The 26,956-nt window shown below is 39.3% G+C and overlaps 1 protein-coding gene and 1 long non-coding RNA gene across 2 annotated transcripts in view; one reads left to right on the top strand and one right to left on the bottom strand.

Moving 5' to 3' along the window:
- Positions 1–3,823, top strand: part of SH3BGRL2 (SH3 domain binding glutamate rich protein like 2) — a 38,036-nt gene extending 34,213 nt beyond the window's left edge. Inside the window, exon 4 of the mRNA XM_026695117.2 lies at positions 2,674–3,823. The gene's annotated coding sequence lies outside the window, so the exon portion shown is untranslated. The remainder of the gene's footprint in view (positions 1–2,673) is intronic.
- On the bottom strand, positions 3,774–5,246 carry LOC148127775 (uncharacterized). The gene is made up of 2 exons (XR_015739855.1): positions 4,002–5,246; positions 3,774–3,920 (listed from the first exon to the last, which is right to left on the bottom strand). It is a non-coding gene; the product is annotated as an uncharacterized LOC148127775 (long non-coding RNA).
- Between the last annotated feature and the right edge of the window lie 21,710 nt (positions 5,247–26,956).

The raw sequence follows: 26,956 nt of genomic DNA, 5'->3' as shown, positions 1-26,956 counted from the left end.
CCTTTGTCACATGGAAAAGACATATTTCTTGTTGGTACTTGTTATGACTTTATTGATTTCAGGGGGGAAATAGTGGAATTTTCCCCTGGTCTAGGTAACTAATCTGGAATCCCCATGAGAAGAAAAATCACCATTCTGAACCTGAGCGGAATAGTTGTGTTGGCTATCCGTGAAATTTTGAGAGAGATTTAGTGGCAAATGAACTTACATATATACACTGCTCAAAAAAATAAAGGGAACACTTAAACAACACAATGTAACTCCAAGTCAATCACACTTTTGTGAAATCAAACTGTCCACTTAGGTAGCAACACTGATTGACAATCAATTTCACATGCTGTTGTGCAAATGGAATAGACAACAGGTGGAAAGCATAGGCAGTTAGCAAGACATCCCCAATAAAGGAGTGGTTCTGCAGGTGGTGACCACAGACCACTTTTTAGTTCCTATGCTTTCTGGCTGATGGTTTGGTCACTTTTGAATGCTGGTGGTGTTTTCACTCTAGTGGTAGCATGAGACGGAGTCTACAACCCACACAAGTGGCTCAGGTAGTGCAGCTCATCCAGGATGGCACATCAATGCGAGCTGTGGCAAGAAGGTTTGCTGTGTCTGTCAGTGTAGTGTCCAGAGCATGGAGGCGCTATCAGGAGACAGGCCAGTACATCAGGAGAGGTGGAGGAGGCCGTAGGAGGGCAACAACCTATCATCAGGACCGCTACCTCCACCTTTGTGCAAGGAGGGACAGGAGGAGCTCTGCCAGAGCTCTGCAAAATGACCTCCAGCGGGCCACAAATGTGCATGTGGCTGCTCAGACGGTCAGAAACAGACTCCATGAGGGTGGTATGAGGGCCTGACGTCCACAGGTGGGGATTGTGCTTACAGCCCAACTGTGCAGGACGTTTGGCATTTGCCAGAGAACACCAAGATTGGCAAATTCACCACTGGTGCCCTGTGCTCTTCACAGATGAAAGCAGGTTCCCACTGAGCACACGTGACACACGTGACAGAGTCTGGAGACGCTGTGGATAACGTTCTGCTGCCTGCAACATCCTCCAGCATGACCGTTTTGGCAGTGGGTCAGTAATGGTGTGGGGTGGCATTTCTTTAGGGGGCCGCACAGCCCTCCGTATGCTTGCCAGAGGTAGCCTGACTGCCATTAGGTACCGAGATGAGATACTCAGACCCCTTGTGAGACCATATGCTGGTGCGGTTGGCCCTGGGTCCCTCCTAATGCAAGACAATGCTAGACCTCATGTGGCTGGAGTGTGTCAGCAGTTCCTGCAAGACAAAGGCATTAATGCTGTGGACTGGCCCGCCCGTTCCCCGGACCTGAATCCAATTGAGCACATCTGGGACATCATGTCTCCATCCACCAATGCCACGTTGCACCACAGACTGTCCAGGAGTTGAGGGATGCTTTAGCCCAGGTGTGGGAGGAGATCCCTCAGGAGACCATCCGCTACCTCATCAGGAGCATGCCCAGGCGTTGTAGGGAGGTCATACAGGCATGTGGAGGCCACACACACACTACTGAGCCTCATTTTGACTTGTTTTAAGGAGATTACTTCAAAGTTGGATCAGCCTGTAGTATTTTTTTCCACTTTAATTTTGAGTGTAACTCCAAATCCAGACCTCCATGGGTTGCTAAATTTGATTTCCATTGATAATTTTTGTGTGGTTTTGTTGTCAGCACATTCAACTATGTAATGAACAAAGTATTTAATAAGAATATTTCATTCATTCAGATCTAGGATGTCTTATTTTTGTGTTCCCTTTATTTTTTTGAGCAGTGTATTTTTATGAAGAGAAATCTAAATGGCTACTTGCTTCTTTATTTATCTGACAATTTCTGTATGTCACTTTGTTGAATATTCAAGCAGGTATTTATTAGAAACAAGACTTGTGTGTTAAGACCAGTTTTAGAGATTATTTTCTTAAGGGAGCATTGCAACAATGCTGACTTTTAAAGAAGAAATTTGTGATTAATTGTTTTGTGGAGTGTGTGTGCTTGTGTGAGAAAGATCTTGAGAGAGGGTAAGGAAATTCTGCCTAAGGCAGGGGTCTCCAACCTTAGCAACTTTAAGACTTGTGGACTTCAACTCCTAGAATTCCTCAGCCAGCAGAGCTGGCTGAGCAAAGTTGCTAAGGTTGGAGACCCCTGGCCTAAGGAACAGTCAGATAAGAGAAGGCATAGCACACAGGTGTACAGTAGGTGGAAAAAGCCTTTCTCAATTTCTCAGGCTGTAAAAGAGACAGCAGGAGATATATACTTTCAGACTTGCAAGATTCTGTTGATGTAGCTTTATAATGAAGTAAAATAGGACATCTTGTTGTGTTTCCTGGCTGGTTTATCTGGGAAACTGCTTTATTTAGAACAAAAAGCAAAACAGTAACAAAAACGGAAAAGAAAGCTGAATTGTGAGCTGTACTTAATTTGTTGGGAGCAGTTTCTGTTACATTGCATTTTTAATTTCTCCTGATCAGTATTTTTACATTTAGTTAATATGATTTTGCAAAGCCATTGCTATAATTATGCTTTTTTAATTGTTTATTTTCATGTTGTATTGTTTCCCTAATTCACATTGTACACATTAAATTATTTTTATAAGCTTCAAATGGCTATAATAATTTATATACATATTTATATATATATATATATGTATTAAAAATTAGGAATCAGAACCTTAGGAAAACTCCTTGAAGATTCCAGAAGCAGTTTGTCTGGGAGAATGAATTCCTCGATGTTCAGCACGCTACACCTTCCCTCGTGGATCACTGTGATACAAGCCAATATGCACCATTGGTATTTTGCTTGCTGCTGAAGAGGTGAAAATAAGACAACGGATACACACACAAAAAATGGGGTGATTGGTTGTGTCGGGTGCTCTTCTTTCTGTGCAAATATATCTGTAGTTAATCCTGTGGATCATTGTTCTGATGTGCACTATTATTCCATTTAAATGATGACTTAAGGTTCCCAAGAATGACAAAGGGCAGCAGAATCAATCAGATCATGCATTATTATAGGATCAAAGATCCAAGTGTTTACACTTTACTGAGATGGGAATTACTGTAGGGATGACTTATTGTTCTGTGATTACAAATATCCTGAGCTGGCAAAGTTCCCATTTTCCAAAATACAAAAAAAATTATTACAATAATTCTCCTAGCAAAACATCTCATTGCTGTGCTATATGTGCTAATGTGTTTTTGTTGCCATAGGTGGGCCTAATATATATATTTCTGGTAGAAGCAAGAACATCCATACTTGGTTGGGATTCACCCGTACAATGCATGAGCCTTTCTGTATAAATGCCTAATTCGAGCAAGTATGTTTTTGCTTTGATGGCCATCTAAGAATGATCTTTTAAGTCTCTCGACCCAAGAGAGAGAGAGAGAGAGAGAGAGAGAGAGAGACGATGTTCTTGTATTCAAGAACAATCCCAAATCAACTGATCAACAAAAGTAGCAAAGAAGAAATATCAGCAATTTGTGTCATTCTGAACAATAGTGCCAAATTTTATATTTCCAGATGCCTTCTGCCTTCTATGTCAAGCATTCATAACAGTTAATGGTGTCAATTAATTGTAGAGTCAAGTTCAAAACATGGAGTGCATCATACATGGTGATCAACATCTGTACAAGACAGAAGCCATGCTCAAATCACTTTAATGGGGAAAAGGGCAGGGGTTCTTCAAGAAAATAACCTTTTCTGCCTATAAAATGTGATATTTCATATGATTGTGTTGGGTGAAGACAGTACGGTATCTTCCACTTTTAAAGCACATAAGAACAGACAACCCAGTGATACACATTTCTAAATGGGTGGGACTACAGAAAAATAGCTCAGCCAAGACATTCTGTTAGGAAGTAAGTCTTATTATATTCAATTAAATTTAGCCCCTGATAAGTGCACACGTCTTATTTAGATTCTCAAACCGATTTTCAAAACTCGCTGTAGTGATGAAGAGGTGTGATGTTTTTCCACACCTCTTCATCACTACAGCTAGTTTTGAAAATTACCTGTCTTCTTGTCAAAGGCACTCTTTGGTTTAAAATTGGGCAGGTTCTGTTTGGACATAGCTACCATTATCCCCCAAGGCCCTCTTTAAAAATGAGAGCTGACAACATCAAACTGTTTGGAAATGAAAGTATGCAGAAGAAGAAAAGCAAAGGGAAGCTGAGGGCGCAGAAGGGGTCCTGGTGGCATGGCAGAAAGCATCTACCTTTGCTTGTCTTGACAAACATGCATGCCTTGTGATTGGTCACAGCACAGTAGCATCCACTGTGTGTTTAGAGAAGCTCCTTCACCACAGACACTTTGTAGTAGGAGCACACAGGACCGTTTTGTTTTTAAAAATCCAGATGTGCCCCATCCCAGTCTTGCACTGTAGAACAACACGTAACCTTTGGGACTAAATGACTTGATGAAGTATGTTAACTTTATTGTACACACAGAGTTGCCCCACCTGTTAGAGTTATGTCTTGTCTTTCGTCAAGATGTCCTCTCTATGAACCTCTTGATTACGGCAATAAATTCAGGTATTCTGTTTAAGTAGATCTGGGTTGAAAAAATCTGGATGACCAATAGATTAGGGGGTCCCAACCAGTTACCGAGCCATGGCTTGCTAGGAGCTGGGCCACACAGCTGGAGGTGAGCAGCGGGCGTGTGAGTGAAACCAAAATAATTCTCCCCTCCTCTCCCTAGTCCATGGAAAACTTGTCTTCCATGAAACCCATCTCTGGTGCCAAAAAGGCTGGGGACTGCTGCTATAGATGTTAGAAAAAGGCGGAGGCCTCCAAAACCACCCTAGCCCTTCGCTGCCATCTAGTGGTCACTGATTTTTCAGCCCAGCCCAGTTAGCTGCATTCAGGGGAAAGCCTATATTTAATAGTGAAACCAGGTAAGCGTGACCTGTATTCAGTTACTCGGTCAAAGCTCAGGGAAGTTTCTGAAGTATTTGTTATGAACAGGCATTCCAAGGGAGTGGGAAACTTTTAAGAATCCACTGTGTTATCCATTCTACTGTACAAACCTTGTCATACTTAAAACAGGATGAAATTTTAGCTAATTTTAATTATAAGATGATATACATTTAGATTTTATTGTTGCTTTGGATTTTTTGGAAGAGGGAGCATATTATTAGAATGCAATTGCAAAAAGTGTCCTGTGTTCATGACTGAATCAGATCACTTAAGCTCATCAGCGAATGCTATTCTGTAATTAATTAAATGTTTGGCTTTTTTAAATTAAAAATTGGTCAGTCTTTCATTTTACTTGCTATTAGATTTCTCATCCTTTTTTCTTTTAAAATTATTAATGATTACAATGTACGTATTATTTGTTCTTTAAAGTTACCCTTTTGTGATGCTTCATTCAAGCATTCTAAATCCTGGATCACTTGCCAAGCGCTAGAAACTCTTCTTACATGTTGCCAATATGTCAGGGTTGGAGATAGAAAATGAACTACCGTTTTGCCTTTCTCCAGGAGGACAATTTTCCTTACATGGGGAATCAAAATGACTTTGCAGATAATAAATACAGAAATAGTATGAACATTGGGGTATGTGTGTAAGTGCGTGATATCAAAAGCGCTCCTTAAAGGCTGCATCAAATCTCAGTTGCCAATGAAACTGCAAGGATGCAGCTGCTTGGAATTGCTGAGTTCGACTTTAATGTGTTTTTCTCTTTCCTTTCTCTCCAGAGGTGTCCAGAATCATTTCATGAAATTCCCAACTAGCATGACTGTATGATTAGGAATGGTGGAAGTTAAAATTCAGTATATCTGAGAGCATCACTTAGAGAAGATGCCTTATAAATAGTACTTTTAAGTAAAAGTAACTACTGCTAAATGGAAGTTTGTGGGGGTGGGGGGATCCCATAGGAGAAAGACAAGGGGATTTGATTAAATTAGCTGTCAGGAAGTACCTTTTGTGAGATAGTTTTGACAAAATAGATTACAATTATTAATTATTATAAAGAGCATTCGGTTGACTAGCTTATTCCATGAAACAAACTTAGAGACTCCATCTGAATAAATATTAAGTTTAATCAATGCAAAATATTTATGCTTTTTATTTATTCCTTGTGAACTGTTAACCTTTTCCTGGAAAGATTTCAAACGTTTTCAAATATAGCTGAATTCCCCCACACACACACTTTTCATTTTTCTTTAAAATTTAAATAATCAACCCTGTCTTTAGCCATCACATGTGCTTTCTGCTGGTCAATTGCTATGCTTCAACAAGCTTCAATTGATGCAAAATGCACCCATTAAACTGCAGGTGGTATCTAATATTCATATCAAACAGTCCAGAAAGATCTGTATTAATTGCTAACTCTGAAATCATTTCCAGGATCAAGATATTAAGATATATCAAAGATCAACCCCAGTATTGAAGCCTACAAGAGCAGTTCTCCCTTTAGCAAATTTCTCCAACATAGAAGGGGAATATTCTGAATAGGTGGAAAAGAAAGGACTTCTCCTGCATTACAAATGTGAAGCTTGGCCAATAATAGGATTTCTATATGCAGTTTAAAGACTGAATTCCATTTATTTTGTATTTCAGAAAGATTGTAAACACATCTATTTTTAATTTGTTCTGCTTAAATTGTTAGCAGAAAGAGGGGGGAGTGGAAATAAAATACCCAAGGAAGACCATTGAATAATTGTAATTTAAATAAAAATGAAGTCACCACAAGACACTATTAGCCTGAGCCTCATGCTTGCAGAAGATTGGCCCAATGTACAAAAAAAGAGGTAGTAGAAATGTTATCTGATGGGGAAGGAGGAGAGAAGCATTTGGAAAAGCCAAGATTTGGATTTTCAGTTAAATACACATAATCATAGAAGTGTGCATAGATTCACATCTTCAAGAGGTACACCTCTAACATCATGATCTCCCATTTACATATATCCATTGATACATTAAACAACCAGGAAGGCATTGTATCATATGCCTTTATCATCCTGCTGAGTGCTAAACCAATTAATAAACATTTCATTCAGACACATGCTGTATTTCCATTATAAACATTTCTTATTGCATTCAACAACTGAACCAACTCCATATTTGGACAAAGCATTCCTTTATTCATACTTACTCACTTCACATGTACTTTCTCTAAATTGGCAGATAGTATATGCCATTCACACACACACACACACACACACACACACACACACACACCGAAATATTCTCAGTAACTTGCTGAAGTACCAAAATTTGGCTGCACATCTGCCCAGTAAAAAGCCAGGTTGCCCTTCCCAAATACAGCCCACCTTTACTTTTCACACAGGATTAATGAGAATCCTGCCAAAGATTTGCAAGGCACACTGAATAAACGAAGGGGAAAACTACACCCATGTTTTGATATTCCTGCAGTTACGTACCATCTCTGAAGGAAGCTTTCCATTCTTCCAACATTCTCCCAGCATTTATAACTTCATTCTATGAATCTTTCATCATAATCAAATCAATAATGCTCTTAAATTACTATATAGTACTTCATTATGTGTTGAATTAATACTATATTTTTACTTAAACCTCATAACTGAAACAAAGAACTTTTTCTAAGCAGATGCTCAAACTATTCTCAGATCCTCAGCAGCCAGTCTCATTTATTCTGGGGTCTCCAAATGACTCAATCACTTTGTTCTTTTCTCATGCCCACCCATCTTTTTACATTATTTAACAGAACAATTTCCCCCTTAGTTGGATCAAATATAGTTCCCCTCTTACATCTTTTCACTAGAGAATAAGGTGAAACTATCACCAACCTATGAATTTCTACTTGCATATACAGCCACAGCACCTGGATGCTCTTTTATTCACAGTTCAACCTCTCTCTATATTACATCAGTTTTACTTCATAAAATCAGACTCATTTAGTTTTATTATGTCCTTCCCCTTAGTTTTATAGGCACACGACCAACTGACCTTCCTTCCTTCCTTCCTTCCTTCCTTCCTTCCTTCCTTCCTTCCTTCCTTCCTTCCTTCCTTCTTTCCTTCCCTCCTTCCTCATTCCTTACCATAGGCTTATGCTATAGCCATCAAATGATAGATACTGGCTTCTTGTACCCATTATGGCTTAGGTTTTTGCATACTGAAATACTTTTTTAATAAGAAAGAGAAGGAATAGACTAGCTATCAGCTTTCACTGTATCCATGACACAGGATACAAATTCTATGATAACAGAAAAGATAACAGTTTTGACACACTTTAGCTCAAAGTTCAACCAAACCCAGACTTAGGCTATTTCCGTGATGGCGAACCTATGGCACACATGCCAGAATGGCACACAGAGCCATCTCTATGGGCATGCAGCCATCACCCATTGCTCTTCCGGATTCCAGCACACTGGCCAGCTGGACTTCATGTGCACATACGCAACAAAAACCAGAAGAGCAGCTGCCCAGCGTGCATGTGCATGCTGGGAAGATGATCTTCCGGTTCTCAGAGCGTGCATGCGCACCGGCCACCTTGTCTTTCAGTTTCTGAAGCATGTGTGCGCTGGCCGTTGTGCATGTGTGCCAGAAACCAGAAGATTATCTTCCCAGTAGAGCTGCCGGCCAGGCACTCTGGACCACGTCCGCACGTCAGTGCCACGGGATGGAGGGCTGGGGTCATGCAAGAAGGCCACTCAGGCGGGAAGGAAGGGAAGCCCCAGCCCGTCCATTCTGGCCGGCAGCTCTGTTCCCCTTGCTCTTTGGGTTCCAGTGCGCCAGCCAGCTCAGGCATGGGGCAGTTGACTGCCCAGAGAGCTAACGTTGCCCCATGTGCTGCTTCTGCCACCACTGGGGGAGAGAGGGTGGTGGCGATGCACACGCGCTGCCCCGCTGCCCCAGAAGAACAGCAGTCGTGGCCACAGGGTGAAACGCAGGAGCGAAAAAGGTGCTCCTTTTCAGTGCCGAAAAGGTTTGCTAACACTGGGCTATTTTGTACAATCTATAATTTTTAATTTAGAGGTATGGTGTAGCCCACATCTCATCACTTAGGAATCATATGCAGTTTGCTGACACAAACTTGGGGTGCCAATGTAAACATTGCTATCATTTTTCAGACCTCTAAAGTGAGAGATCAGATCAAGGCTTTGAACTTTTAAGTGTAATGAGGCATTCTCCAGCACAAGCCTGCTAGCATTTATTATCTATTCTGGACTGTTGAATCAAGGGTAATTATTAATTTTTAATTAACAGCATGAATCTTTGCTTGAATACTTGCAGAGAGCTTGCTCTTGGCTTAGCACACTTCAACACTCAGTTGCTTCGTCAGCATTTCCACAACCATGGCTATAAGTGGCCTCTTGAGCCTTGTACAATTTGTCTATATGAGATATGGATATTATTATTAATGGTGAATAGAATGCAGAGCAACATGGGATGTACATTCTCATTAATACAGGTGTTATATTCATATTAAACACAAATTAACCTACATTTTGTGCAAAATTGTCCATCTTTTCTGTTCCCAGAACTTATCACAGTATTTTATCAAGGAGCTGCGTCAACAGGATATAGAAAAAGGCTATTTAGGAACTTGACTGAGAACTTCTGACCATTCCACTGACAACCTTTTTTTTTAGTTTAAAAAAAGTACATTTGTTTCGGTTGCATAATCTTTGAATACCAAAGCCTTTAGCAGCTAAAAAGCACGAGGATGAAGTAAAAGGGTTTGTTTTGTTTTTTGCTGTCAGAACCCCCTTTTTCCACTTGTCCTCAAGATTTGTCAGCTGAATAGAGAAGAACCCAAAGGAAAGCAAAGGAAAATTTGAGTTATATCACATTCAGTCCCCACCAATTTAGGGAGAAGCCTAGGATATTGATCAAACGTGAGGGCATGTAGTGAAGAGATGGATACCCAGAAGGGAGAGGGTGCATTCCAGAAGAGGAAGAGGCAACTCAGCTCAGATATCATGTGTGGGAGAAAGAGGGTAAATACAGCTCCTTCCTAATAGTTCACAGAGTGTATTGTAGATACAGTTAGTAGAGTTCTCAATCTGGCAAAACAATTCTTTTAAAAAATCTCAGCTTTGAAAAATTGTCATGTGTCATTCTTGGGTTTGGGCCTGATCAAACATTATTTACCAAGTTGAGGGCCCAGTAAAGTAATTCCCAGTGAATCTAATGGAGTGCCAAAAAGGGGAGTTACAGTAATTGGGGGGCTGTAGAAGATTTAGATTCAGCACTAATTCAAATAGACTTAATGCTATTTTGCCTACTTAGAGCTGACTCAGAGCAATGTATTGCTGGAGATGCATGCATTTACTCAACACTGGACTGTCTTAAGAAGAAAAACAACTGAAAAAGGTCCAGATCATCCATTTCCTCCAGGGTCTTCTGAAGTTGCAGCATAAATGTTAGGAATATAAGTCACCTAACAGGTATTTGGGTTAGAAATATATAAACCAGGATAGACATTTTAATACTGTCTCTTTAAGAACATGCTAAAAACTGCAATTAGGTGTGGTTTCTCAAACGGCCATAAGATGGAGCCAGAAACCTGGTTTGTCTTAGTCTCAGAAGAGAGTGTGAGTGTATCTCTGTTTCCTTCTGTTGGAAAGTGTTGCCATTCCTCCATTTTTCCTAATTGACTGCTATTTCTGGATTTAATGTAAGTCTGATACTGAACTGTTTTTTGACACTGGACTTTGTTATTATTGAATTATCCCTGGATTGAAAACTGACTGATTTACCTGTGAATGACTTTTGGACTGCTTATCTTGAACTTTGCTTAAACTGTCTGGAAGTAAAAACCTACATTTACTGTACAGTGTATCTGTGTGCTGTATGTGTATTATTCAAACACTACTCTCAGATACATCTCCCTGTATGCGCTCATTCTCCTAACGGGGAATTACCTCAACAATAATCACCTTTTCAACAACTTTCTCTGGAATAGAAGCTTGGAGATTGGATGAAAATTGTCCAGGACAGTTGTGTCTAGTGGTGGTCTCTTGAGGAGGAAACATACCTTTGAAGCATGCCTTCAAAGTGGGCAGAATCACTCTCTCTCTTAGAAAGACTGACAACATTGCATGGACCCAGCCATATGTCACATCTCTGGAAGCTTTACAGCCAGGAAAGATATAGACCTAATAAACAGATAGCTCAGATCTATCTACTTCTTTAGGAGTTAAAGGTTCAAACTGATTCCAGCTAATCATACAAGAACATGCTTCTGTCACTTGAGAGGATTTGCCAAAATCAACTCAGAATCTGAGTGACGTTATTCACCAGATGGCCAGGAACTGCAGATGGTCCTGTGATCCAACTCTTCCCCAACAAAGAATGGGTCATTTGAAGAAAGTTGTTGGAAGGTATCAGCAGATAACGGTAAGAAAAAAAGACCCCCAATGTTTTACCACATTTATTACCACAATATAATCCCTAATATGGCCTCTTGCGCATGTTTAATTGGATTCTTTCTTGTTTTTCGATTTCTCTCTTACTTCAGTCAGAGAATCTCACATCCAGTTATCTGTGGAGCAGGATTATAGCAATAGCACTTAGACTTATATACCGCTTTATAGTGTTTTACAGCCCTCTCTAAGCAGTTTACAGAGTCAGCATATTGCCCCCAACAATCTGGGTCCTCATTTTACCCACCTCAGAAGGATGGAAGGCTGAGTCAACCCTGAGCCTGGTGGGATTTGATCTGCCAAATTTCAGGCAGTCAGCAGAAGTAGCTGCACCACCATGGCTCATATGGAGAAAGCCCATCAAGGCTTTTCAGATGACAATTGCCTCAAATTCCCAGAGGAAGAGGGGGTGCAATGGCTCATTGGCTATAGACACTGAGCTTGTCAGCTGGAAAACTGAAAGCCCAGGTTCAAGACCCAGGCAAATGTGTGAGGGGGGTGAGTTCCCATTACTTGCCCCAGCTCCTGCTCACCTAGTAGTTCAATAGCACGTAAATGTAAGTAGATAAATAGGTACCACTTCAGTGGGAATGTAAGACCGCTCTGTACACCTTGGCTTAGAGTCATGCTGGTCACATGACCATGGAAGTGTCTTCGGACAACACTGACTCCCTCGGCAAAGAAATTGAGTCGAGCACCATCTGCTAGAGTTGGACATGACAGGACAGGGGAAAACTTTACCTTTATCTGGAGAAAATGGAGTGGGATGTAACTTTAACAAAAGAAATTTTATTGGTGCAATCATAAAATACGCAATTAGCAAATGCATGGGGCCATAAAACAACTATATTTATATTAGGACTGTGTGGAGATATGCATCTGAGAGGCAAATGTGATTCAAAGCATACCTGTGTATGTGGTGTGTTGCCTTTGGGGAATGCTATCACTCAAATACACTGTTGTCTGGGAAATAAATTATCCCACAGAGGCTACTGGCACAAACCTAGGAAAAAAGTATAGACTTACAATCACAATTGGAACCAGAATTTCCATTGCTAAACAAGGCTATTAAGTCAATCACACCATTTTATAACTTTGTTTTGCTACTGTTACTTAGTGAATCACTGCAGTTGTTAAGTGAATTACGAAATGATTAAATGAATCCAGGTTCCCTGATTGACTGCTCGATAGAAGCTGTCTGGGACGATTATGGGAATGGCAATCGCATGATCCAGGGATGCTACTACAGCTGTGGAAAATACCAATTGCCAACTGCTGATTGCCAAGCATATGAATTTTGATCATGTGATTGTGGGGGATGCTGTGACCATTGCAAATGCCAGGACCAGTGCTAAGTCACTTTTTCAGTGCCATTGTAAGCAAATGATCCAATTCAAATGGTCATGAATGAAAGGTAATCAGTGGTGGGATTCAATTTTTTTTTACTACCGGTTCTGTGGGCATGGCTTGGTGGACATGGCAGGGGAAGGGTACTATAAATTCTCCAGTCAGAGGTGGTATTTGCCGGTTGTCCGAATTACTCAAAATTTCTGCTATTGGTTCTCCAGAACTGGTCAGAACCTGCTGAATACCACCTCTGGAATGGTTGTCCATCAAGGACTATCTATGTCTGCTCTAAGGTGTCCCCAGCAGGTGCTTCTGACATGCATACCTGCTGCATTTTGAAAATGTTTTTTTCCTTGGAATCTGTATCTCTGCATAGTCAGTATATAACAAAACATTCCTTCAGACAATTCAGATACTCAGGATTTCTGAGGCCCTGTTATTAGTTCAAGGAAGAAACAGTTGTCTGAATTTATTCTGCAGCAGAGCTTCAACTAAAGTTCACTCTGAATGAATAAACCACTTGAGAAATCGCACATGTCTGTTTCTGGACAATTCAACAAGAAGTTATGTAATGTTAGAATTTACATAACAACTGTTGCATAATTTGATCAAAGTTGTTGCATTCGTCCCATCCCCATCGTCAACTGTGGATTACAATTCCCATAATTCCTGGTCAGTGTACCACTGTGGAGAATGGGATGCTCCATTTCTCAAGAACACCAAGATGGGAAAGCGATAATTGGTGTATTATTTCTTTCTTTCTTTGCATGTAACTGACATCTAGAGGCCTCCAAAGAAGTTGCAGTATATTTCACAGTTTTTATTCACCTATGACACTATGGAGGCTGAGAAGGTCTTTATGGACTCTTATGGGTCCACTTAAGCCCAACTCTCATCAAAATGATATATAATTAAAATATGAAAATGCACATTTGTTACTTTTCTGAAAAGGAAATTACATTCTTTCTGCAATTTAGCTCTAACTTAAGAAGGTCATCTTATTTTTCCTGAGTGTACAGTCCAGAGCTGGTATTCAGCAGGTTCTGACCAGTTCTGGAGAACTGGTAGCGGAAATTTTGAGTAGTTCAGAGAATGGCAAATACCACCTCTGACTGGCCCCGCCCCCAACTATTCTCTGCCTCCCGAGTTGTTGCCCTGCACAGGAGAACAGAGCTGGAAAGCAGGTTAGTGGGGTGGGGAGAGGATAGGGTTTTTACAATAACCTTCCCCTGCCATGCCCACCAAGCCACACCCACCAAGCCAGACCACACCCACCAAGCCATGGCCACAGAACCGGTAGTAAAAAATTTTGAATTCCACCATTGGTACAGTCACAGGGGCAGGCGATGATGATGTCTAACCTTCTTTAAGATTCCTTGTGTGTGTGTGTGTGTGTCTGTGTGTGTATACACACATATACACAAATACTTTTAAAAGATATATGCATACTTAAAAAAGATGCTCATCTCCCACTTGGAAAGTTGAGACTTCAGTTTTAGGTAACAGCAGATGTTTCTCTCCTAGGGTGCAAAGAAAAAAATATCTACTGGGAACTTTGTGTGGTGTCAGCAAGTAAACACTCAGCTCCATCCAGTTGCCCCAAATTAAGGGATTGCAGAATTTTTAAAATGGAGGCTTCTTTGTAGGGCTTCTAGTCTAACCCTCTGCCCAAGGCATGAGTCCTTATACCACCCAGGACAAATAGTTGTTCAATCTTTTCTTGAAAGTCTCCAGTGATGGAGCACCCAAAAACTTCAAGAAGCAAGCTGTTCCATTGATTAACTGTTCTCACTGTCAGGGAATTCTTTGTTTCTAGGCTAGATCTTTCTCTGATGAGCTTCCACCTATTACTTCTTGTCCTGCCCTCAGGTGCTTTTGCGAATAAGTCAACCTCATCAGTGGTGGGATTCAATTTTTTTTACTACTGGTTCTGTGGGCGTGGCTTGGTGGGCGTGGCAGAGGAAGGATGCTGTAAAATCTCCAGTCAGAAGTGATATTTTCCAGGTTCTCTGAACTACTCAAAATTTCCAGTACCGGTTCTCCAGAACTGGTCAGAACCTGCTGAATACCAGCTCTGAACCTCATCTCTATGACTGTCCTTCAAGTACTGGAAGACAACTATCATGTCGCTCCCAATCCTTTTCTTTGTTAGGATAGACATACCTAGTTCCCTTCGCTGTTCATCATATGATTTAGCCTCCTGACCCCTTTGGGCTCAAGCTTCAGCTCTTCAAAAGTAAGGAGTTGCCTCCCCTTTATCTCCCCAAACTCCTTATTTCTCCCCACATCTCGGGCCCTTTGGCCACCCAAAAAACCAACAAGCTTTGCACAGCTGGGAGGCCACTTCCTGTTCCGTGGCTCAGTAGCAGCAAGATACATAAGGACTCCACTCTCAACCTGCCCCAGCGCCTAGGAGAATAGCCAGGCCTTTTATACTTCATCTTTCGCCCTGTCAGTTGCCACTATCTTTACCTTCTTCTTCTCCAAATAGCAGTCTAACTGGTCCCTTGACTTTCCTTTTATTCCACATAATCCTAGAGAATGTGTTTCTGTTATTTTTGGCAGTAAATGCAGCCCAAATTAATTTTTAATGTGTTTTTAATGGGAATCTTAGATCAGTGACCTTTGCTTCATCTAATAGCATAATACTTTCCATTTCTAATGGCATGAACAACAGACAACCAATAATAAGATAAACCAACACACTTAATGACTGAAAATCGAAATGACAAAATAATATCCCACTTCAAATTAGATGAGCTGTTTTATCAAAAAGAATGAGTTTTGGATAGAAGTGGAAATAATAGAAAATCAAAATCAAAACAGAAGATACATGCTCTAGGGTGCACTAGTGAGCCATATTATAATCAACGGGCTTGCTGCGTAGGTGAATATGGGTTTAAACTCTTATGGTATCTAGCTGCAATCAGGGTGCTATGACTCTGACTTAAGGCTGTGCAGATATTTTTGTAATTTAAAAATATATTATTAAATATATTGGGGTGGGTTGTTTTCACATTTTATCTTTTTATGTCCAAGTTATTTTTTAAACAGCTCATACGGCTATCAAAGGTGTCTTATTGCCTTGAATTTCAATAATGGTGGTAAAATCTATACCATAAAAAAGAGATGCCGCTTGATATTTGCATTTAATGGTTTTAATAGGCATTGATGTCCTGGTAAAGCTGTACATCAAGCAGTTTCTGAAGACACATGAAGCCTGAAAAAGGATAATATTGGTGTCTATATTTGGAAGAGTTGGATTCCCATGGGTCATTTCTATGGCTGCTACTGGGTCATCATGGCAGAGCTGGTAAATCAACACTGCCATTGTGATGGTACATGAGAAAGACCTTGGGAGACTGAGTGAAGATATGCTACTGAGGGAAGAGTCAGATGAGAGACAGCATAGCTTGCAGTGAGATTGTGGGTGGGGCAAAAGGCTCAGAAGAAACCCATGCTAGCTTCTTGTGCTGGAAAGGAGACCAGAGAGGGGGTATTTTCATACTCGCAAGAAACCAGATAGGAATCACAATCAGATGAGGTAATTCTATTTTATTGCAAGCTGTATTGACAGAATCTTGCAAGTTTGAAAGTTGCAATTCTCTCCCCTTCCCCTCAGGTCTCCTGTACAACCTGAAAAACTAGGGAGGGTCTCTTCTGAACTTCTTGTCCCACCCATAATTTAACTGTGGGCTATGCCATGGGTGTCAAACTCGCTGCATCACATTGCCATCACATGACAATCTGTGATGTTTTTCCCCTTCGTGGAGCTGGGGTGGACGTAGTCAGTATGTGATGTATCCAGCCTGCGGGCCACCTGTTTGACAGCCCAGGGCTATGCTGTCTCTTATACAACCCTTCCCTCAGCAGCATCCCTTCACCCAATCTTCCAAGGTCATTCTCACATACCAATATAGCCATATAGTACTATCTCTGTGTAAGGGTTAGCAAGGCATTAGAGGTAGGATCTGCAGTTGTCAATGAAAGTGTCTCTTTCATTGTGCATACCACAGCTTATTCTTTTGAAGGGTGTGGACTTTTCAGAGTTGTTCTCATGTCTCTGTTTAGAATTACGGTTATTATTAAGACAGTGCTCAGTCATCCAATACATAGTCTTACTGGAACCCTGTCTCCAGCTCCTATGTCTTCTGCTGACATATGCTTTGCCTCCAATTTTATAAGAAAGTATGAGCCAGGCAAATTAAGTTGGTAATTTCAAGAAGAATATCTGATGTCCTCTCCATGTCCTGTTATTTTTCTCTGTACCTGGTAGGAGCTCAAGTGCATTTGGACTGTTTTCAACAGAGAGGCAGAAGAAAGTGAACTAGCTGAATCTGGCATCTTCATTGCTGCCTGGGGAGCTCCCCATCTGAAGCCAATTAGAATAGAATAGAATAGAATACTTTATTGGCCAAGTATGATTGGACACACAAGGAATTTGTCTTGGTGTAAATACCCTCAGTATACATAAAGAAAAGGAACATTCATTAAGAATCAAGAATCATAATGTACAACCCTTAATGATAGTCATAGGGTACAATCAACAATCAAATCATACTAGGAAAGAGTCAAGTGGGAGGGGATGGGTGAGAAGGAGTGGTGAGAAGATTAACATTAAGAGTAGTGTACACTTTGTAAATAGTTGAACAATGTTGAGGGAATTATTTGTTTAGCAGAGTGATGGCTTTCGGGAAAAAAACGGTTCTTGTGTCTAGTTGTTCTGATGTGCAGTGCTCTATAGCATTGTTTTGAGGGAAGGAGTTGAAACAGTTTATGTCCGGCATGTGAGGGGTCTGTAAATATTTTCACAGCCCTCTTTTTGACTTGTGCAGTATACAGGTCCTCAACTGAAGGCAGGTGGTAGTAATTGTTTTTTTCTGCAGTCCTCTGAAGTCTGTGTCTGTCCTGTTGGGTTGCAGAACCAAACCAAACAGTTATAGAGGTACAGACGATAGACTCAATAATTCCTCTGTAGAACTGGATCAGCAGCTCCTTGTTTGAGGAGTTTGAGCTTTCTGAGTTGGCGCAGAAAGAACATTGTTGTGCTTTTTTGATGATGTTTTTGATGTTAGGTGTCCATTTTAGGTCATGTGATATAGTAGAACCTAGAAATTTGAAGGTCTCTACTGTTGATACTGTGTTGTCTAGTATTGCAAGAGATGGTAGAATGGAAGGGTTTTTTCTAAAGTCTACCACCATTTCTACGGTTTTGAGTGTGTTCAGTTTCAGATTGTTCTGATTACACCATGAGGCAAGTTGTATAACCTCCTGTCTGTATGCAGATTCATCATTGTCTTGAATTATCAGCACAATTTCTGGATGATTTCCCCAAATCCCAGCTGAAGAATTGCCCTCCCCTTTTGTCACACACCTGCTCAACATTGCTGGGTAAACAACAGGTAGACAACCACAGAAATTAATTGATATTCTTCTTAGACCAGAGGTTTGTCCTTGAAGATTCACATATTTCATTTTGAGGTGTGAGCTAAAAGGTTCATAAAGCTTTGCTACAACTGTGTTTGTTAGACCACGGGGCTCCCTGTGTTTTTATTTGGCATCCTGAGACTGGGAGGCTAGACAAGATCCAAGCATTATTTAATGTACTTTTAACAAGCTTTGCTTACTCACTGCTTGCAATAAATATTCTTTCACCAAAGTTCTCCATCTCCAAATTCCCAGATGCTGTCATATAACCGTAGGATTATGGCTGTTAGAGCTCAGTGAGATAGCTCCATGCCACAGATAATATATGAGCTCTGATTGAAAGCTGTGATTTTTATGTCTCTGCTTCAATTGACAACGAACCAAGGAGATTAACATCCAGAGTATGGAGTAGAAGGTGACTTTTCTTTGGGTATTTTAATTGATTCCAGTGGGAGTGTTTTTAATTAAGAAGTTCTCTTTTTTAAATATTGGCCTAAGGGGAAGGAGTAAGGTTGTCAGTTCCAGTTTTTCCTCATCACATCCCAGGCTCATCTCATTTATTTGCATTTTCCCACCTGTGAAGAAGAGCTCCGCCAGTTCAACTGATCATTGCCAGAAGTGATACTGATAACAGCAGGAGGTCAGGCAACTAGACACAACAAGCATGAACCCTGGAAGATTTCAGAAGTAATAACTTTTCACATGAACTCTTGTCACCATCTTTCAACATCCTGAAAATGGCTTTTTCTCAGTCAATCAGTAATGAGTATATTTTTACAGTTGAAGAATTTAAAAGGGAAGGAAAGCCTGCAGGTGTCCTGATCTGGAAACCCTTTGTCATACTAAATACTAGAGCAAGGGAAACCAGCTTGTTGCTCAGCGCAGTGAGGCAGCTGTATCTCTCGAATACTATCCTTCAATACTATCCTGCCGAGCATCCTTATTGAAAAGCTACAGTAACTGACTTGGATTTTCCCTCTTCCATCTGCGACTGGATCAAATACTTTCTGAGGGACTGACCACAGTGAGGGCTGAGTCTGTCACAGCCACCTCCCTGAAGCTTAGCACTGGCTCCCCACAGGGCTGTGTGCTCAGTCCCTTCCTGTACTCACTGCACACACATGATTGTGTATCGTCTGACCCATCCACTGTGATCATTAAGTTCACAGATGATACCACTGTTAGGAATATAAGTCACCTAACAGGTATTTGGGTTAGAAATATATAAACCAGGATAAACATTTTAGTACTGTCTCTTTAAGAGCATGCTAAAAACTGCAATTAGGTGTGGTTTCTCAAATGGCCATAAGATGGACCCAGAAACCTGGTTTGTCTTAGTCTTAGTCTCAGAAGAGAGTGTGTCTGAGTGAGTATCTCTGTTTCCTTCTGTTGGAAAGTATTGCCATTGCCCCATTTCTTCTAATTGACTGATATTACTGGATTTAATGTAAGACTGTTATTGAACTGTTTTTGACACTGGACTTTGATATTTGGATTATCCCTGGATTGAAAAACTGACTGATTTACTTGTGAATGACTTTGGATTGCTTATTTTGGACTTTGCTTAAACCTTTCTAGAAGTAAAAACCTATATTTACTGTACAGTGTTTCTGTGTACTGTGTGTGTATTATTAAAACACTTCTCTCAAATACGTCTCCCTGTATATGCTCATTCTCCTAACAGGGAATTACCTCAACACTGGTTATGGGCCCAGACCATACCAGGCTCAGATAACTGAGTTAGTGTGAATACACAGTACTGTATACAGACAGCTGTTTACTGTTTAATTGTGGTTTACTATCCTGGTAAAGATGGTACAAGACACTTCAACAAGTCTATCACTGATAACCCAGTTGGATGGAACAAACTATGTTTCCTGGTCTATGAAGTGCAGTCTACTTCTGCGTAGAGAAGGTTTATGGAATGTGGTTCAAGACCCACCAGATGTACATGCTTGGGATCCAGAAAATGAGGATGATGCCAAGAAGCTTGCTGACTTTAACCAGAACAACGAACAAGCTCTTTGTATAATTGGACTAACACTGAGTAACCAGCAGCTAGTCCATATTCATGGAGAAGAGTCTGCTGCTAGGTGTTGGGAGAATTTGAAGAGGATTTATATTCGTGACAGTGTAGGTGCACACATACATCTTACATGTAAACTGTTTAGAGCATGTCTTCTGAAAGGTGGAGATATGTTAGCTCATTTAAACTTCATGAAAAAAACTTTTAAAGAGCTACATGAAAAGGAACTGATATTTTCAGAACTGCATCAAGTTTACATCATTCTTTCCTCATTGGATGAAAGTTATGGTGATTATGTATCTTCACTGGAAGTACTGCCCAGAGATAAACTGACATTGACTGACATAAGTGGAAGATTGCTAGAGGAAGCAAGAAGATGGTTGGATATGAACCAACTGAGGAAGGAACAACCACAAGAAGAGGATTTATCTTCAACTGCCTATACTGTTAGGAGATGTTTTTCTTGTGGGGCTAGGGGACATATAGCTAAATTCTGTAAGAAGGGAAAACAACAGAATACTGGCAAACACCAGAAGGCCAAGAAGAATGTTAGTTTAGCTATGTCTAGCAATTCAACTGTAAACCATGATTTGTGGGTTGTTGATAGTGGAGCATAGCAATGCATTACTAAAGATAGAAAAAGGTTTGTAAAGATGTTCACGAGTAAACAACATGTATCATTGGCAAATGGATGGAAGATTAGCACATCAGGTGAAGATACTGCATATTGTTCTTGTATAAACGAACATTTAACTATGTTATATGTACCTAAACTGAAATTTAATTTATTATCAGTAAGAGCTTTAGTTAATCTTGGTTATGTAGTAACCTTTAGGGGAGATAACTGTATAATAGAGCAAGAGGGTAAAAGTGTTACTGCTACTTTAAAAAATGATTTATATGTGATACATGATGACCAGTTGAAGATGGCTAACTCAGTTTATAACAATGTTAAGCCACATGATGAATGTATACATTTACTGCATAGACGTCTAGGGCACATTAATTTCAAAATGCTCAAACCAACTGTTGAATTGTCAGAGGGAGTAAAATTGAAACCCTGTAGCAAGTATTTACACTGTAATGCTTGTAGTCAAGAAAAGGGTAAGGTTACTCCAGCAAACAGACTAAATGGGTTTAAGACCAAAGAACCTTTAGAGGTTGTGTTTGCTGACATAATTGGTCCTAAGAAACCAAGTTAAGGAGGTGCCTGCTATATTTTGAGTATTATGGATCATTACTCACGATATGGTTTCTGCTATCTTATGAAAAACAAAACAGAAACATTCCAACATTTCTTTAACTGGCTAAGGTTTGCTGAGAGAAAAATGAAAAGTAAAGTAATTACTTTAGTAACTGATAATGGGACTGAGTTTGTTAACAAAAGATTCCAAACTATGTTGAAATTGGCTGGTGTTGAGCATAAACGTTCTGCACCTTACAGACCACAACATAACTCGTTTATAGAACGAAGAGGGCAAACATTACAAGCCATGGCTTGCACTATCTGATTCAGGTTTACCTGAAACACATCTTATCTAATTCAGGTTTACCTGAAACACTGTGGAGTGAAGCCATAATGTGTAGTAACCATGTTTTAAACAATGTAGTTAATACAACAACTGGAGAATTGCCATTCACTCGTTGCCATGGCAGACAGGCCAAATTTAAGTTATCTACACACATTTGGAGCTCCAGCATGGGTGCATATTCCCTCACAAGTAAGACTGAAATGGCAACATAGAGCTAAGAAGTTATTTTTTGTGGGTTATGAGGCCAACCAATCATTTAGATTCTGGGATCAAGGCACAGCTCATGTTTATTGCAGTGCTAATGCAAAATTTCTTGAGCATGTTGGGTGGGATAAACTGGAACAGGAATCCAGCAATGATATTATTATTGACACCCAAATAGTCCCTAAAGATGATATCAGTAAACAACAAATATCCATTAAAGAGGAAAAACAGGAGGAAGTAGAAGAACAGGCACAGGAAGAGGTAGAAGAACAGGAGCAGGTGGCACAGGAAAGTCCACCAGTTAGCCCTGTAATACCAAGATGTTCAACCCATGTAACACGACCACCTGATAGATATCAGGCTAGTGTTGTATGCCAAGTGAATACAGTTCCAAGTAATTATAGTGAACTAACACTGTATCCTGCTAACGATCAGGCTGCTTGGCAGAAAGCAATGGATAAGGAACTGGAATCATTAAAAAGACTGGAGGTATACGGAAATGTTAAGTTACCACCAGGTAAACATGCCATAGGATGTAAATGGATATATAAACTGAAGACAGGTGTAGATGGGACTGTTACCCATAAAGCCAGGTTAATAGCACAAGGGTTCAATCAGACAGCAAATGACTATGAGGAGGTGTTTATGTTTACACCTAGTCCGAAGGCTACTACATTAAGGGCGGCATTAGTGTGGGCAGCTAAAGAGAAATACATTGTAAATCATTTGGATGTAGACACAGCATATCTGCATGCACCATTGCAACATACTATATATTTAAAGAAACCTTTAGGTATCAAAGATGATAATAATGATTGCTGGAAATTGAAAAAGAGTCTTTATGGTTTGAAACAATCAGGATATGAGTGGAACCAATGTATAGTTAAAGAATTAACTAAGATAGGCTTTGTAGCTGGCATGGCTGATCCATGTTTGTTTAAAAGAGAAAGTAATGGTGTAATTTCATTGTTGCTATTATTTACTGATGATATAGCATTAATCACCAAAACTGAACAAGAAGCTATTGAGATAATTTCACTATTGGAAAAGAAATTTAAGATAAAACAATTAGGAGAAATCAAACAATATCTTGGTTTAAAGATAGACAGAACTAGGGGAGGATACAAAATCTCACAGGCAGATAAAATTAACCAATTACTAAAAAGTTATAAAATGGAACTTTGTAAACTGGCTAAAACACCAATGAGCCAGGAGTTTAGCCATAATGACGTTCAAAGTCCTGTTTTTGATAAGAGCATTTATCAGTCCTTGATTGGTAGTTTATCTTATATTAGTAATTGGTCAAGGCCAGATATTGCATACAGTGTTAATCAATTAGCGAGATTTTAACACTGAGCCAACTGAAAAGCACTGGCAAGCTGCTAAACATGTGTTAAGATATCTGAAACAAACAATGCATTATGCATTGTATCTGGAGCCAAAAGATGAACTGAATTTGACTGCATATGCTGATGCAAGTTTCGCTACAGACATAAATACACGAAAATCTACATCGGGTACGGCTGTATTATTGGGGAAAGCATTGATTGGATGGAGATCTATTAGACAGAAACATCTAAGTTTGTCAACAATGGAGGCTGAATTCTCATGTTTGTCTTTATTATGTACAGATTTAGTTTTGTATAAACAATTATTAATTGATATGGGAATTAATGTAACAGATCCTATTGTTATTTATGAAGATAACCAATCAGCAATACAGATGGCTTCAAATATTGCTGTTAAAACAAGAACGAAACACACAGATTTAAGTTATTTAAATGTGAGACAATGTGTGCAAAGTAAGATGATTAAGCCAGAATACTGTATGTCAGAAAACACTTTAGCAGATCATTTTACAAAGGCCCAAGGCTCTATAAAGCATAAGGCTAGCTGTGAAGATTATGGACTTAGAGTGTAAGGTTGTATATATTATCTTACCCAAAAGGGGAGAATGTTAGGAATATAAGTCACCTAACAGGTATTTGGGTTAGAAATATATAAACCAGGATAAACATTTTAATACTGTCTCTTTAAGAGCATGCTAAAAACTACAATTAGGTGTGGTTTCTCAAATAGCCATAAGATGGAGCCAGAAACCTGGGTTGTTTAGTGTTAGTCTCAGAAGAGAGTGTGTCTGAGTGAGTATCTCTGTTTCCTTCTGTTGGAAAGTATTGCCATTGCTCCATTTCTTCTAATTGACTGATATTACTGGATTTAATGTAAGACTGTTACTGAACTGTTTTTGACACTGGACTTTGATATTTGGATTATCCCTGGATTGAAAAACTGACTGATTTACTTGTGAATGACTTTGGATTGCTTATTTTGGACTTTGCTTAAACCTTTCTGGAAGTAAAATCCTACATTTACTGTACAGTGTTTCTGTGTACTGTGTGTGTATTATTAAAACACTTCTCTCAAATACGTCTCCCTGTATGTGTGCATTCTCCTAACGGGGAATTACCTCAACAACCACCATGTTGGGTCTCATTACAGGTGGAGACGAAACAGGGTACAGGGGGGCGGTTCAAAAACTATCCTCATGGTGGACTCCCAAATGACGACTGAAAAGGAAGAAGGTGCAGTAGGTGGAAAGGAGGAAGCCAAAGAACAACGTGAACCAAGATCCACGAGAGCTGTTAAACCTAATTACAAAATATAACCATGGAAGAGAAAAAATTGATTACAATTAATATAAATGGACTTAACTCAGTCGTTAAAAGAAGGAAAATCTTTCATAAATTAGAGAAATTAAAATTTGATATAACCTGCCTACAAGAAGTACATATTCAAAAACAATACAAACAATTGTTGATACAGCCAAAATTAGGGAAAATATTCACTTCCTTGACACAATGTAAGAAAAGAGGAGTGGTTTTATATATTAAAGAGACCATCTCAGCGAAATTGATTTATACTGATGACGACGGAAGAATATTAATGGTGGAAATAATGGACAAAAATACGAAAACACTCCTGATTGCAATGTATGCCCCAAACGACAAACAAGAAGAATTCTATAAAAAATTACATATGAAAATAGTTGAACTGGACTATGTTAATATAGTTATGATGGGAGATTTAATGGAATTGTAGACAATAAACTGGACTACACAGCACAGAAAACAATAAAGCAAAATAGAAAGACTCACCCTAAATCTTTTTTTAAAATGGTAGATGAAATAAACTTAAACGATACATGGAGAGAAAGAAATGCTAAAACTAAACAATGCACCTTCTACTCAAATAGACACTTATCATGGTCCAGAATAGATATGATATGGATGTCAACAGAATAGTTAACTAGTATTCAAGAAATAAATATTGAAACAAGTACTTGGGCAGATCACAATCCAATGACAATTAAATGGAAAGGACAAAGAAGAAGATCTAGATGGACATTAAATAATACTACTTTAAAGGGAAAAGACTTCACACAGTGGATGGAGAAAGAATTGGCCTTTTTCTTTGGAATAAACAAAAAAGAAGATACATCAATCCAGAATGTATGGGATACAATGAAGGCATATGCCAGAGGCTTGATAATAGACTATACATGGAAAAGAAATACCACGAAATGATTGGCCTCTAAGGCATTAGAAGATGAGTATAAAGGACTCGAAAAAGAGCTACAGAAAATGCCACAGAGAAAGGGCATTAAGTTAAAAATGGATATAACCAAACATAAAATGGGTTTAATAGAAAAAGAAGAATTAGCACAAAAAATTAGAGGTGCCAAACAGAACTATTTTGAAGACACAAATAAACCAGCTAGATGGTTAGCATATAAATTGAGAAAGGAGAAAGAATCAAGGAAAATATTGCAATTAATAGATGACCAAGGCCAAGTTTGCTATGGTAGTAAAGAGAAGAAGGAAATTATTCGAGATTATTATGGGAAACTATACACACAAGAGAATATTGATGAGGAAAGAGTTAAACAGTATTTACAGAATGCTAATTTACCCCAGATACCGAAAGAGATTGAGATAATGTTAGAAAGCAATATAACGATGATGGAGTTAACTGAAGCACTTAAGAAACAAAATAATGGAAAGGCAGCAGGCCCAGATGGACTTCTGGCAGAATTTTACAAAACATTACAAGAATCATTGAATTTTCCACTGCTAGAAGTTATGAATGAAATTATGTTAAAGAAGAGGATACCTAAATCATGGTCAGAAGCTTATATCACGCTTGTTCCAAAAGAGGAGACCGATCCATTACAAATCAAGAACTATAGACCTATCTCCCTACTAAATGCAGATTATAAAATTTTTTCTTCAATATTGGCAGAAAGACTTAAAAAATACTTAAATAATTTTATCCATCCTGACCAAAATGGATTTCTGCCAAAGAGACAAATCAAAGACAATATGAGAGTAATCTTGGACCCTTTGGAATACTACGAGGCACATCCTGAAAAACAAATGGCTTTGATATTTCTAGATGCACAGAAGGCATTTGATAATGTGAATTGGCGATTCATGTTATTATTGCTGGAACAGATGGGCTTTGCTAGAAAATTTATTCAAGCAATAGAAGCTATATATCATAAGCAGACGACAAAGCTAATGATAGAGGGAGAACTGACAGAATCTATCGATATTAGAAAAGGAACAAGACAAGGATGCCCTCTATCACCTTTGTTGTTTGTGTTAACTTTGGAATTGCTAAACAGAAATATTAGAGATGAAAAGAATATAAAAGGGATGAAAATTAAAAAGGAAGAATTTAAGTTGCAAGCATTTGCAGATGATCTGGTTTTATCTTAGAAGACCCACTAGAAACAGCATCAAAATTGATAGAAAAGATAGAGACATATGAAAAGGTGGCTGGTTTGAAAATAAATAAAGATAAGACAAAGATCTTGACAAAGAATATGCTATCAAGACAAAAGGAAGAATTGGCAGACATATTGAGAATTCAGGTCATGAAAAACTATCCTCATGGTGCCTAGAAAACAACCTGCACCTGAACACCAGCAAGACAAAGAAGATGTGTTAGACTTCCAGAAGAAGAGAGAGGAACCCACCCCACTTTACATCAAGGGG

Source organism: Pseudonaja textilis, chromosome 1 (genome assembly GCF_049901715.1).
Source record: "Pseudonaja textilis isolate UNSWEBS1 chromosome 1, rPseTex1.2, whole genome shotgun sequence".
NCBI lineage: Eukaryota > Metazoa > Chordata > Lepidosauria > Squamata > Elapidae > Pseudonaja > Pseudonaja textilis.
The sequence above is the reverse complement of the archived record's forward strand: the minus strand, read 5'-3'. Positions and strand labels throughout refer to the sequence as shown.